Consider the following 10,693-nt stretch of genomic DNA (forward strand, 5'->3'; position numbering starts at 1 on the left):
GAGGCAGTGGAAGACAGGAGTGCCTGGTGTGCTCTGGTCCATGGGATCACGAAGAGTCGGACACGACTAAATGACCAAACAACAACAACAACAACAATATTAAAAATATCAGTGAACAAGCCTTGTGTTCTATTATGGGGAGGTAGGTAATAGGCTATAAAATTTCTAAGTTCACATACTTGCTAAATTCAAATGAACCTTTTGACTCTTTCACAAATGCCTAACTTTGGAAATCCTGATCACATGGCATAACATGCGCTGTAGGGTGTATGCCTAATCCCTGCGATCTCTTCAGCCATAAAACTTGAGGTTTGTTAAAATGATTTTGGAAATGTATAGATTTTGGAAAACTCTCTTGTGGTATATTCATCCAGTCATTTGCTATGAAATCCCAAATGCTCCAGTTAGCATATTAGTGGTTTTTGTTTTACATTTCCTTAATCAAGTGGTAATTGAAACCAGGGTTTTCTTTCAGCTGGAACTCACTGGAACTCAATTCTGGCATCTATCTCTCAGGTGGGTGTCACTGCCATTATAAGAGAACGAGGGAGGCATTCGTGGTGAGTTCCAGCACCTCCTTTTCTAGAAAAATAGCACTGGATGAAACTGATTTGAAAGTCACAGCCATGATTAAGGGGCACTTGCCCACTATCAGAATAAAACTATCTTCTTTATGTGAATAGCTTTATAGGATATGGAATATAGTAATAAACATTGCACATGAAGGACATGCTTCACAAAATAAACCTCCTCCGAAATGAGCTATGCTTGAAATGTTCAGGAATAATTACAAACTCCATGAGTATGTCAGAACCTATGCTGTTTTCTCTCTGATTTGATAGCACTGATTTCTTTCTTGAAAGTAGCGTTAATAACTATATATAGTGTTTTAAACATGAACATGTGTGCATATTTAATTTCTTGCATTCCTGCTTCCGCCGCCCGTATTGTGTCAACCAGTTTGGCTCAAAGGTTACATTCTGTGAATGGAAGCAGTTGCCACTCAAGAAAGGAAGACGCTTTCCTCTCACAGAATTATGCTTGCATCTGACTGGAGAACCTGTGGCATTCCAAATGTTGCTGGACTCCAACTTCCATCAGCCCCAGTTAGTACAGCCAATGCTGATGGGAACTGTAGTCCAGAAACATCAGGTGAGCCACTGGCAGCCCATCCCTGACCTAAGAAGGTGTCATAAGGTCCGATCCCCCTTTCAAGAATATTCTGTATTCCGCAAGTCCAGACTTCAGTAAGTCCAGACTTCAGTAATTCAGTGTTGGTGGTAGCTATTGATTATTGAAGGAGGGAACATCTCTCAGCCTGTTCGACCTTGCAAGAAAGGCAGGTAACAGCAGTTATAAATGACTTCATAAAGTTGTCTTTTTTAAAAAAAACTGGTTTACAAATATGTACAACTTCAGAGTAGAATATATCTGGCACACCAGTTCACCCCTATTGGTCCACTATTGGTGGATGTTGCAGATGTTGTCCCTTACAGGAGTTAGTACCAGAAACACTGTCCCCCCCCCCACAACTGGAACTCACTGGAACACAGTTCCAGCACCTTTCAGATGGGCACCATTGCCATTGTAAGAGAACGTGGTGAGTTCCGGCACTTCTTTTTCTCGAAAAATAGCACTGACCAGCAATGATATAACAGCAATGGAAAAGTTCAAAACAGCTTACTCAGTTTGAAAACTTTTAGTTTTGGAATCCTGCCTTGGACCGAGGCATTATTACAGTGACAGAACGATCTCCGTTGGGCCACTGAAGGCGGACATAAAGAACAGGACAAGTATTTAACTACAGGTTGTAAAGGTTCTTTTCATTAGGTCCTAAGTAATAATGAACACTTATAAAAGGAAAATAGCACAGATAAAGTATTTCCACTGAAGGCATTTTATGCGCAAGTTCCCTCATTATTAGTGTTTAAATATGGGCCAGGCAGTATCAATTCAAATGTGCATCCATAATTCCCTGCATAAAAACATAATTGTACCCAATCTCTCTCACTCTCTCCTTGCCGCATTTTTCTTGAGTTCCAAGATCATTTACAATGGTGGTGCCATTTCCCCTTTAAAACTGTCTCTGCTCACCACGTCTCAAACGGAATCCTCATTTGTAAACAAAATGGTGATTCATTATTGAAGCTGAAGGGCATCGTTTTTACCTGGATGTAAATTTATCATTTTTTAATGCCTCCCAGCTTGGTGCCTGAAATCTCATCAAGCCCTCCGAAAGCTTCTTTGACACAGATTGATGACCCAAACAATTAACTTAATAAAGGAATCAGCAAGCATAGGTTGGCGCTGAGCACCAGAAGCATGGGCCAAAGCGATCCCTCATGCAAGCCCAATGAACTTTGAAGAGTTCCTTGTGGGATTTGTCTATTTACCTGTATTTGTAAAGGAGGTTCAATTAAAGGCTTTTCCTGCTCTTATGTCATGATCTTTTTAGGGGGTACAGCTGACCACAATGAGCAATATTTGCAGCAAAGAGCTAAATGGGATGGATATGCAAGTTGCATTTCAGTACAACTGTAAACTGCATTTGGCTATCCCTCACAGTTTAAGAGAAGGGCTGGCACAAGTGGTACATTTAACCTAGCCCTGCACATTGAAACCTTGAAGGCCGTGAGGCCTTATACACAGTCGTTAATATTTTAAGCTCTTTAATATGACTAAATCCATATGACTTAACAAAAATTTGTAAGTTATCAAATCACATTTCTTATTTCCTTAAATTTGTAGTTCTAAGCTGAGAGAGTGTCACATTTCGGTATAAGGTGTATAAAAACATATTGTGAAACTTACTGAACACCAGATAATTAAGAAGTGCAGAAATCTGAGGTGCCATTTGAGCATAAAGCCCTCAGGCCTAATGGTTCATTCTAATCCCAGTCTGATAGGACCTGATCATGTTATTAGAACGCCTTTTCCATTATAGATTGATAGATTACACACTTATGAATATAGATAAATTGTACTTAAGAGTGTGCTATCATAATACAAGCAGGCAGTTACACTTTTTGGAAAATGAGAATCAAAGTGAAGCAGTGTAATACACTGTATACTTTCAAAGACCTATCAGGAAAGAAAACACCGTTAGAGCAATAAAGCTTGCCATCTTGCTGATGACACTCAGGAGAAATTCAACAGATGTTTCTCTGAGCAAATATATACTTTGCCTCGTCTGATTACACTGATCTTGAGAATTCTTGATTTGATTTGACACTTAACAATTCTTCAACAGTCTCATTAAAAAAAAAAAATCCTCCTGGAAAATATGAGCTTTGAATTTTTCCTCACAAACAGTTGAGGTGAGCCCACACTCCCTTACGATGAAGCAGTATCCTTATGTTCACACAACTGAACTATAATTAAATATGATGCCAGCGTCTCTGTAACTGCCTGCTGAATGCAAGCCACATTTTTTTGGTCATTGTGAAAACCACTTTCGCTGAAGTGACTGGTGACCGCAATAAATCATTTCTCACACTCTCACTTGCTATGCTGTATGATAAATGGCTTTTGCACTTCTTACCTGAAAAGAGGTTCGCAAACCATTCATTACTGCTTCTGAATACTTAAAAATGAGATATTTTTCTCTTGCCAGATAGATATCTCTATAGCAATGTAACAGTGCTTATGGACATTATCCAGAACAGGGTGTCCTCAATATATGCTGGTGTCCCAAACCCCTGGCCTACCTTGCAGCAAAGTTCAAAGTCTGAGGGTCAATCCACACAAGCACAGTTCAGAGTCCAAAATCCCAAGTCTGAAGGTCAGGAAAAGAGGTTCAGGGTCAACCTAAGTAGCCACGTCTGAAGTCCAGCATTCGCTACACTGAGTCAAACCTGAAGCACAGTCTGTGGAGGTCCAGGAGCATCCAAGTCAAGGTCTAGCAGCAGGGGCAGTTGAGTAAACACAGCACCTTCTGCATGCTGATTGCAGCACCTGGGCTTGATGAGGCAAGTGACCCTCACCTGTTCTGAGCCTACTCCAGCTGAGGAATCACACAACTCCTCCCAAAGCTAACGAGTCCCACCTGGCCTGCTAATGAACTGGGCTGTGGGCCTTTGCCTACCTCAGCCTCCTAGAGTGCTCCTCCTGCTTCTCTCTATGCCTCGGAGCCTGCCGTGTTCGTGGAAACAGGGGTCTCTCTGGCTCTGGGTCCTGCTGCTCTGGTTCCTGTGCACTGACCTCCTTATCCTTGTCATCCTCCGTCACCTCATGAGTACTTCCTACACCAACCACTCCTTCCCTATCCCCAGCTTGCCCTGGTGTGTCCCAGTCCCAGCTACACCCCCTCGCTGGGATCCTTTTCCTCCTCCCTGTTGTCCTGCCAGTTCATGACAGCGGGAAAGGAACTAGGATCTGGACGATCCTAGAGCCATCCAAGTCCCAACACCAGCAGTGTTTCCAGTGAGAGGGGAGATTTTCAGACTGTGAGGGTTAGGCCAGAAATGAGCAGAGCAACCCATTTCCCAGAGCGGAGCTATCTATTCTGTCCCATAGGGTACTGGGTGATGAGATTAAATTGCCTTCATAATTATCTCCCCTATTTTCATCAGAGAAATGTTGGAGGGTATGCCGTGCCTGTGTAGGAGAGTCCTGGGGGTAGTCATATTGATTGGTCTGATTATTAGGAAACAAACTATGAAGCAACAGGAACTTAGAGCTTCAGTCAGATGGGCTGCATATAATAATAATAATAATAATAATAATAATAATAATAATTGTTAGTAACTGAAGCAACAGGAACTTAGGGCTTCAGTCAGATGAGCTGCATATAATAATAATAATAATAATAATAATAATAATAATAATAATAATAATAGTTATTTACCTTTTCTAGACTTGTTGGACTTTAAAATGCCACAGCTAAAGAAGTATTGCCAGAACACTGTATTACAGGATAATGAGATATGTTACACTTATTGAAGTGTACTGATAATTCTATCACATTCCATATGGCCACATTTACATGGCATGCATTTAAAGCCCTATGGCACCACTTTAGTCATGGCTTCTCTCAAATAATTTCTGGGACCTGTGGTTTCTTAAGTGTGTCGAGAGTTCTTTGGAGACCCGCTATTTCCCTCCCAGAGCTACTGTTCTCAGAATGGTTTAACAACCAGTCCCCAAGGAAATCTGGAAAGTGTAGCCCTGTGGGGTGAATAGCAGAGGGGTTTCCTGACAACGCTCAGCACCCTTAGCAAACTACAGCTCCCAGCAACCTTTGGAGGGGGGAAGCCATAACTATTCAAAGTGGCATCATAGCGCTTTAAACACTGGGTGTGAATGTGGCCACAGTGTGAGTAAGTTTATGACATGTGAATGGCATCCATTATTATTATTATTATTTTTAAAGAGGCCCAAGCAAATCACTGCAGCATCTTGGGAAATATTACAATGATGGGCAGCACCTGGGCAAAAAAACCAACAACCCTTAATGCATGGGCTTCTCCCTCTGGCCTGAAACCTACGCATTATAAAGATTGCTTTGCCTCCACTGTTCCTATAAATCACTAGGTGCCACCTTGTCTTCATGCGCCTCACCTGCTCAAATTGCTGGCATCATTAACGCACTTTATATTATGCCATTCCTCTTGCTGCCCAGCCTGTCACCTCTCTTGCTTTTTCTAGCCTCCTTCTTGACAGATGCACTCAAGGAAACCTCGGCTGCATTCTCCCCCCCCCCCCCCCCGTTTTCCATAGCTTTGCTTGCGCCATAATGCCAACCTCCTCTCGAGGGCGCTGCTGCATCGTCTTCAGCTTCTGATCATAACCAAAGCCACGGTAGGCATCAGGGCCCAGCATAAAAACTGCTTGCTGTACACACACACACACGAACGTTAGCTCACTCTGGAGGATGTGGATTTTGTACTTTTATTCACAGAGACCATTTGTTACCCTGAGCAAAAATATAAACACTGCACATTAAAACTGCAATATACCAGAGAGCTCTGTGTCTAAGGTGATACATTTTTCTCCCCCTGCAGAGAATGTACTTCTTCCTGTTCTTTTCGGTATTAAGCCCCTCACATTATCAGTCAGTGTGTACATGATGAGAGTCGCATCTTCCATATATTCATGAGCAGGAAGCAGTCAGGAAGCTTTGCATCCTATCTGGAAGACTGCATGGGTCTGCATTTCAGAGCTGGCAAATACGTACTACTCCAGTCGAGACAAATGAGAATGGTGGGAGTGAAGGAAATAAAAACGAAAAAACACACTTCAGGGGGCAGGCTGGACTTATTCCCAATGCAAAAATCACAACATAGTTTATACTTATTAAACAAACAAAAACAAAAAACCACCTTTTTAAAAAACCAAAACAACCACCCTGCTTTTGTGAAATTATATTAAGAAGCTTGTAACTCTATGCACACTTAGCAGGGAGTGAGTCTGAGCTTCTTTGAACTTGTTTCCAAGTAAACATACAGAGGATGGGGCTGTAGGGATAAAAAGGAGCAAAGTCTTCTGATCTTGTTTGATGTTTTTTCTCTTAAAAGATTTGCAAGGAACAAGACAATTCAAACCAGAGAGAGAGAGAGAGAGAGAGAGAGAGAGGGAATACAACTGTTGCAACACATGCTTGGTTCAAGTGCAATAATTTTGGGGGTGGGTAGGGAGAGAGTTGTAGCAGCTTACTGTATATAGTCTCATATACTGCAGTAAGGGATGCGGGTGGCACTGTGGGTTAAACTACAGAGCCTAGGGCTTGCCGTTCAGAAGGTCGGCGGTTCGAATCCCCGCAACAGGGTGAGCTCCCGTTGCTCGGTCCCTGCTCCTGCCAACCTAGCAGTTCGAAAGCATGTCAAAAGTAGGTAGATAAATAGGTACCGCTCCGGCGGGAAGGTAAACGGCGTTTCCGTTCGCTGCTCTGGTTTGCCAGAAGTGGCTTAGTCATGCTGGCCACATGACCCGTACGCCGGCTCCCTCGGCCAAGAAAGCGAGATGAGCGCCTCAACCCCAGAGTCAGCCACGACTGGACCTAATGGTCAGGGGTCCCTTTACCTTTACCTTACTGCAGTATGGAGCTTCTCACTTGCTTCTCTGCATGCCTAGATCGATCTTCCCTGTCTTGAGAATTTCTCCCCTTCAGATCAACCACAGAAGCAGTTCTCAGAGCACATATGAAGCCATTCCTTCTACGAGGAATGGGGAAACCCAAACACTCAGGACGCTATTTGCATACAGAAGTGCATATGCATCTCATGGTATAGACACCCATATGCAACATTGGACTGGGATACAGGGGTGTGTCCCCCCCCCCCTTTGATATCAAACATACATATTTCCTACTTTTAAATGGGAAGGCACTGGAAATATTAAATGATAATATTTAATGATAATTAAATATTTAATATTTAATGATAATAGCTAAAACGTGCTTGATATACACACAAAACGAATTTGCTAGCTTACTGTTATATGTTCATGCTTTGAAATTTGTCTAGGAACTTTTACTTGGCTATCACTTCTCTGAAGCATATGCCAGTTTAATGAATGAGCTGCTTAATCCATCTTCTAGATCATTAATGAAGGTGTTAAATAAGACCATCACTAACACTGCTCCCCCTGGAACTTCACTAGACATCTCTTTGCAGCTCAATTTATCACCACTCTTTGCTTGGAAATTACTTGGAAGATACAGCTGATACACAACAAGCCAACCCACCTGCTTAGTTGTATTAACTACAGGGAGCATATTACACCAATTATTTTAAAACTTCACCACTTTCTTATTTGTCTCTGGCTGCAACTCAGGATACTCAGATTGTTGACAATGAGCGATGGATCACCTCAAGGTTTTGCATCTTATTCACTTGAAAGGCTAAGCCCAGTTTTTTAGGCAAAGTGCCAAGCATACAAAGCAATCTTCCAAAATGACATCTTCGTGATTCCCCCCCCCCCAAAGAAATAATGTTAGTAAATGAAATGAAAGCATAAATCCAAAGACCAGAGAGTACTGTGTGTGTGTGAGTGAGAGAGAGAGGGGGGGGGACATTGTCATCTTTATAGAATCCACAGTCATACAAAAACCATACAAGCTTGAAGATATAAGAAAACAAACTCATCATCCATATATAAGTCTGACTGTGTTAGTCCACCTGATGTATCCATTAGTTCAGTTTCAGCTTGATTAGATGCAGCTCAAAACCAATACAGTAGTTCCCCTTTCAAAAAAAGGGCTGTGAAGGGATAAATGTGACCTTCTCCATTCATTGTTAAGTTATTGCTTTTTTTTATAATGGGCATGGAATTTGTATGACAACTAACAGAATGACCACAACACAAAAGAAACAGCTTGCCTACAAATTGGGGTGGGTACCATCTTCATTGTTGGATGAATGCATCCATCAGGTGACCTCAATAAACTGAATGTGATGGAGAAGCACGAGTGCTAGGGCTTCCTGAAATTGTACCCCCCTTTACTATTATTTATTAATTTATTTATGTTTTTATATGTGTTGGAAACCGCCCAGAGTGGCTGGGGCAACTCAGCCAGATGGGAATAATAAGGATGCCCATATATTAACCAAGTCTTTGGTAGTCAGTCTGATGTATGCCGATCTGTCACAGAAGGTCTGGGACTCAACATCTCTTCCTTGGGCTGCTCAGGTATCACAGGAAGGCAGATAAAGATGCCCCAGGAAAGGACAGGAGGCAGGAGGCAGGGAGGGATCAAAGGAAGGGGGCAAAAGAGGCAGTAGGCCGAGGCTGGAAAGAAAGAGTAGATGAAACAAGGGCTAAGGGCAGTGAAGCTAGGTAGCAAGAAATAAGGAATGGAAGAGGAGGAAGCATAGGCTTAAAAAGGGCTAAATAGGCAAAGGGGAGGAGGAAAGCAGGGATAGAGGAAACCAATTCCAGGAAAAGGTTATTGGGACTGGCAGTTGTCTATCCACTTAGCTATAACCTACAGCCAGGGCATAATGCCTTGTGCACATCAGATTACAAAGGCAATCTCTGCTTCATCCATTCATCTGAAGGTTGCACCAAAACAGCTTGGTGGATGGCTGAGACAAGTTGCTTCCTTTCACCACAATGCTGTGAACTGGGCTGTGTGAAGGCCTGATTGTGCAAGGCGTCATGACTATGATCCAGGGGCCACGCACCATGGGATCGAGTTCTGCAGCTTAGGGGCCACTGCAGAGAATTTTGTCTCCCAGGCTGCCATTTCCCTGAACTTCTGAGGACAAAGGAGGCCCCCCTACGCCGATCTCAGCATCTGAGAAGCTCTGTGGTGAAGGGACAGACTTTTAGGTATTTGGGACCTGAGTCATTTAGGACTTTATATTCTAACGTGAACACCTTGAATTGGGCCCAGAAAAGGCGGCAGCCAGTGTGGCTGTTTTAAAACAGCTTATATGAGATCTAAATGAAATCTCAGCCAGTAATCTGGCTGCTGCATTTGGGGCTAATTGAAGTTTCCAAGTTATCTTCAAGGACATCCCCACATATAGCACACTGCAGTAATCCAATCTGGCCCAATAAACAGCATCACCATGCCTGCTTTGCACCTGCTGAAGAAATGGCAACTGAACAGCACTGAGGAAGTGTATGCAGTTAACTTTTACAGTGTATCCTCATTGCTCTGCTGATGAAAATGAAGTAATTGAAAATTACCTATGGAAATTATCTACCTCCCCAGCTTCTCTTCCAATGGCATGTCAGACATTTTAAAGGGATTACTGATAGTGTTTACACTGGTCCCCCCACAAAAAAATTTACACAACCTCAATGCTGTGGTATGTCTGTAACAGTTACTTTTGATTACATAAAGAATGGCTAAGCCTTTTAAGCTTCATTATCAATAACATGGCTTTGATTCTTAGTTGCTTCTGAGAGCATTCAGGCCCTTTGTCAAGTCCAGCCTGTGAATACCAATAATTAAAACCCCAGAGTCTTCATTCATTTAAAATTCTATTTATAATGATCAGCCATCACATGAGGAGATGCTTAAAAAAAACCCCGCTCAGATTCCCAAAGCCTTTTAAAATGATTAACACCGGGGCTGTTTAATTTAGCCAGATTTCTCTCACTATGGCACACATTTATTAGAGGGATGGGTGAGTTCATTGCTCCCACCACCAGTACTGCAGTGGGCAGGGCTTTGGGACAGAGGTCCAGAGACCCACTTAAGCAGGATGGGCAGGAGCGCACCCAATTTCAGCAGGGCTGCATTACCTTTTGAAGGGATGTAGTATGCACATTATCATCAGAAGGGTGGGTAAGATGCATAAGACCATTATGATCAGAGTCTGAAGTACTGTATTATACACTGCCACTCAAAGAGCCCTTTATATACCTGGGGCATTACATGATTAAGTTCAGAATCTAAAATTACATTACTACACCAGTCGGTGGCTATCTTACTTGTGCCATTTTAGCTACCCCTGAATGTCTGCACACTGCAAAATAGGCCATCTCACAATTTATAAATATGAGCTTTCTATCTATCTATTTATTCTATCTATCTATCTATTTATCTATCATCTATCTATCATCTCCCTCTCTCTCTCTCCCTACAATCTTGTAGAAACTTCAGGCGCACCAATGTTGTGTAGGCCCAATTGATTGTGATTATATGTCTTTTGAAGTAAATACGCACAGGATTGGACTATTCTGTCCAGGAAAAAAAAAATAAGCCAATAATCTTACTGTTTGCTACCTGATGTTCCCATGG

This window comes from Podarcis cretensis, assembly GCF_951804945.1.
Source record: "Podarcis cretensis genome assembly, chromosome: 9".
NCBI classification, from domain to species: domain Eukaryota; kingdom Metazoa; phylum Chordata; class Lepidosauria; order Squamata; family Lacertidae; genus Podarcis; species Podarcis cretensis.